We start from the raw sequence: 4,881 nt of genomic DNA, 5'->3' as shown, positions 1-4,881 counted from the left end.
AAAACGAGGAACGGAACCTAAATGTAAAACATACATACATATATATTTTAATTAATGCGTTTGTCATTTTATTTTTACATGTCTATGTTTCACATGTATCTAGCCACTAATATTCTTTGTGGGACTGGAAACCTGTCCGGATTATTCAAAATGAAAAATGACATTCCAAGTACAACAGCGTTTTCATCCATATTTATTGAATACCCAAACCATTTACCAGTTCAGTTACCGTGAGTTATAATCAGTTTAGTACAGAATAGGTGGCCTTGTGAACTCATATCATAAAATATACAAATGTCTGTAAACGACACCCCCATTCATGAGTTCTAAATAAATAAAGCTGCAAAAATATCGCCCAACTGCCGTGACATTGCCACCCGCAATGCCGTGACCCGGATTCGAACCGGGGTTGCTGCGGCCACAACGCAGAGTACTAACCACTATACGATCACGGCGAGCTACTTGGGCTCTGCAAGTGCCTCGGCATGAGGAGCTTATAGGCTGCAAAGTTCAGGGCCGGCTTTAAGATGTTTTATTTATTTAGCCTTGTTTCTGTTTTACAGCTACAAATGTATGGGAAATCTTCTTTCAGTTACTCATTTATTTTTTAGCATAGTACAGGCAAGTATGGCTGTCATGGTTGTGTTATCCTGGGCTACCTCTTACCTGATTTGGTGGCCTCGGCATTTTTCCTCATTGTGTCTTCATGTACCTGAGCTTCGAGAACCACATAATTTATCCTAAAACATCCACTGGTTTCAGAGCTCGGACGGAGCTCCCACGTGTCCCGGGCCCCAGCACCCGCATACTGTCATGCCCGCACCTGCTCACCCTAGGTATCTCTCCCTCCACACTTAAAGGAGAATCTCTGTCAAATGCTGTCTGTCCTGGATGAGAAGACAGTGAGTAAGCTAATATGGAGAGGGGTGGGGGTGGGGAGAACATGGCAAAGGAATTACTTTTGAGTCGCACATATAAAACTATATTTGAAGAATGTTCCTTTAATCCGTCGAATGTGCCAAATGCCACTCCGTAGTCGGCAGGAACCTGCTCAGGGAGACCCCGCGAGACTTGCAGCCCACTGTCTAAACAACTCAGCCATTACCTGTCGTGTTTTTATTATTTCTGATCAGGGTGATGACGGGTGACCTGACTATCTGCAGCATTTTTCGAATATTTATAAGCTAGAATGAATATCTGTCCATACATTGAAAAGATTTCAGACCACCTCAGGTGATGATTATACATGCCCAAGCCACGCTGTATGTTTTGAGGTGCTTAGCTCTTCTTTACAGCAGGCGGAGTATTTACACGTCGTTTTTTTTTAATAAATGTTAACACTATATTTCTTTCACCTTTTCAAAGGTGCCGATACACAGTGTTTAAGTGACGTTGTTTGTTACATTGTAGCTGCCTGCAGTTCTGCATTTTGAGTGCTTGGCTGGACGATGATTTCTTCTTGCACCTGTCACTAAAATAAATAGTAAAATGCATTTGTTGCATAAAAAAAAATAAAGAGTAAAATGGCTGGCACAACAGATGCAGTTTGTTTTTTAGACACATTTGCTAGATATTCACATTAGTGAATGTTTTTCGTATGTTTTTTATTGAAAACATACAGTAGCCACATTTAAGTGACAGTGTTTTTTGTAAAGTTTTTTTTGGCATATGCTTTCAAAAAATATAAAATGACCAATGCACTAGCATACCTAGGCCAGACGTATTGAATCTGCCAATGCTGCTTCTTCTACTTGCTTCCAGACTAAGTATGAATATTTTTTAATTTGTTCATGGCAATGAAAGCAAATATTGTAACAAATGAACAACGTGTGTGTGTACTCTGCCTCCCCTTTGTGAAATACTCATTCCTGTGAATAGTGCATCTGAATTAGTATAACATGTACATGAGCAGGCTCATATCCTGGCACTGTGCGCAGAGGGCACTGGAATGCAACTGAAGCATCCCAAACATTACCACAGGCATCATTACCGATGTATAATTTGTGTCTCCACCTCACTATCCAAGCCCAGGAATTCAGCATATATGCAAACTTGCACTTTCTATAAAAAAAATCAGATATTGTTGCTAGTGCATCATAGTCACATATTTATTCACAAAAGTACTGTCCCTGATAAAAGGAGTGACTGCTGAGACAATCTCACTGGCTACAGGGAGAGGTTAATGTAAGTATGTATTGTTTGCAGACATTGTTGATATCCGAAATACCGTGTGCTGTATAAGAGGTCTCCAGCCATGCTGTTTCCGCGATTCATGCGTTGAATTATGGGGATTGTACCTGTGTTTATCCAATTATAAAATAGGACTAGAAGTGCTGTAATTAAAAGAAAAAATCCAGAATGAGATCTATACATCATGCATAGACCTGGGAAACTTAGCAGCTATGGGGCATTACAATGTTTTTTAGGATTTAGAAAGCACAGATACTTTGAGTCACCCAAGGGGCAGGACAGGGTGAAAAGTGGGAGTAAAGAGCTCTGGAAATTGCATACCTGCTCACTCACATGGTGTAACCGTGTGACACATGATATCGGCTCCCATCACACGGTCACCCAGTGAGGAGCATTGTCCTATGATTCTCAACTTTCTGTCTGACCTAGAAGCACTCAATGTCCTATTGTGGAACAATGGCCCCACACACATTGCAGGTCACTTATTGGACCCAATTTTTGCAAACTTTGATAGCATAAGGTGTGAGCCCGCATTTCCTATTCTATGGTCCGACCATTACCTCATCAATTTTAAAATCTGGGTTCCCACTACTAAAGACCTGATTAGATCTGAGATCTGGTTCAGGAACTGGTAAAAACTCAATATAAATGATCTCAATGTACAGCTAATACGGTCTAGTCCCGATATTGATCCAAAGGAGCTTAAAATTAGAGACTATAAAGAGATCAACTGCTATCTAGGGCCGCACAAACCATAGTCCCGCCTACTTTAAGTAAACGGAAATCATGTAATCCCCCAGTCCCGTGGTATACAGAGAAATTAAAGGAAGAAAAAAGTAATTGCAAAAAACTAGAGAGGCAGTGGAGAAGAGACTATGATTCAGTTAACAAGGAAATCTATAAACAAGCACTTAATGTCTACCATCTGTCTTGTAAAATAGCTAAGGGAAACTACACCAAAAACTCCATCCTAGTAGCACAAAGCAACCCAGGCACTCTTTTCAAAGTTTTAAAAGACCTAGCGGGAGCGGCAGCACAACCAGAACCCCCGACTCTGTCTACCATGCAATGTAATTGTATTGCTAATTATTTTAACGAGAAAATAACTAAAATTCTTTCGAACTTCAATAAAGATGCTGATGACGCGGGTCCCTCATTAATAACCAACATCCCTAGTGAAAGCGACAAAAGTGAGATTTCCACGGAAACGGTACTTACGATGTGGCAACCTCTGGACCCCACAACTTTTGTGGAGGTACTAAATAGTATTAGATCAGGCTCACCTCAGGACCCAATGCCAGCCTCTGTCCTGAAACAGTTGGATCCATTCATCCTGGACATAATTAGATCAATGTTAAATGCTTCCTTAAAGGAAGCAGTGGTACCCGATGACTGGAAGCGTGCTATGGTGGTACCCCTGCTAAAAAAGGCAAACGGCGACCCGGAGGTCTTCTCTAATTTTTGGCCTATATCACTCCTGCCAATATTTTCTAAAGTCCTGGAAAAGCATGTGAACTAACCGCTAGCTGACTTTGTCAACGATAATAAAGTACTCCATCCCTCTCAGTCGGGGTTCAGAAGGGGTCACTCCACGGAGTCTACCCTATTAGGGGTCACTGAATCGATCCGTCAGGAATTGGATAGTGGGGGCACAGCGGCACTCATTCTTTTAGATTTGAGTGCCGCTTTTGACACCATCTCCCACAAGACCTTGATTCAGACTCTAGAAGACATAGTGATAAGAGGGAAAGCGCTGGAGTGGCTGGAGCAATTTCTCTCACATCGGACTTTCCAGTTTTTTCTAAAAATAACACCTCCGATGTCCTGAACTCCCTCTACGGGGTACCCCAGGGCTCAATATTGAGTCCGCTACTCTTCAATATTTATGTTACCCCGTTAGCTAAAATGCAGTAGAAATGGGCCTCACAATTTATTCCTACGCGGACGACACACAATTAGTGTTCTCCCTAGCAACCACTGATAAATCCAAAACGTCCTCTCTTCACTCTGGGCTCCTGAGAATGGCTGATTGGTTGCCTTCCAAGAAATTAAAACTGAATGGCGATAAAACCGAGTTGATTATTTTAGGGGATCATAAGGATCTTTGAGGTCCTACGCACTGGCCGGCAGAAATGGGTCCGACCCCAGTTGCGGTACAATCTGTACGCAACCTTGGGGTAATAGTTGATGATAAACTATCAATGCGGGCACAAACAGCCAAAACGGCCTCAACCTGTTTCGCAATCCTCAAATGGTTGAGGAAAATATTATGGCAACTCCCGGAAGGGGCGCAGAGAACAGTACTACAGGCCTTAATCGGTTCAAGATTAGATTACCGGAATATCTTATATTTAGGAGCCAATAAAGATACCATAAACCGACTTCAGGTCATTCAAAATGCTGCAGCTAGGTTGCTTCTCCATCTCCCAGGGCGGACGAGTGTGGCGGAACATCTTAAAAAACTGTACTGGCTGAAGATAGCCAACAGAGTGAAATTCAAAGCACTTTGTTATATGTTCAGGATTAACACAGGGGAAGCACCTGCTTATTTATGTAAACTGGCCCATAAATACTTACCCTCTCGTAACCTCCGGTCTATGTATCAGGCAAAATTTGCTGTCCCCAGGTATAAACGGGCACGATTGGGCGGACGCTCATTCACCTACTTTGCCCCAGTTTTGTGGAATTCAC

The 4,881-nt window shown here is 42.2% G+C and overlaps 1 non-coding gene across 1 annotated transcript; it reads right to left on the bottom strand.

The window, feature by feature from the left end:
• Window positions 1-383: 383 nt before the first annotated feature.
• On the bottom strand, window positions 384-455 carry TRNAH-GUG (transfer RNA histidin (anticodon GUG)). The gene has a single exon. It is a non-coding gene; the product is annotated as a tRNA-His (tRNA).
• Between the last annotated feature and the right edge of the window lie 4,426 nt (window positions 456-4,881).

The sequence above is a fragment of the Lissotriton helveticus genome, chromosome 12 (assembly GCF_964261635.1).
Source record: "Lissotriton helveticus chromosome 12, aLisHel1.1, whole genome shotgun sequence".
NCBI lineage: Eukaryota > Metazoa > Chordata > Amphibia > Caudata > Salamandridae > Lissotriton > Lissotriton helveticus.
This window is presented reverse-complemented; position numbering and strand designations above follow the sequence as displayed.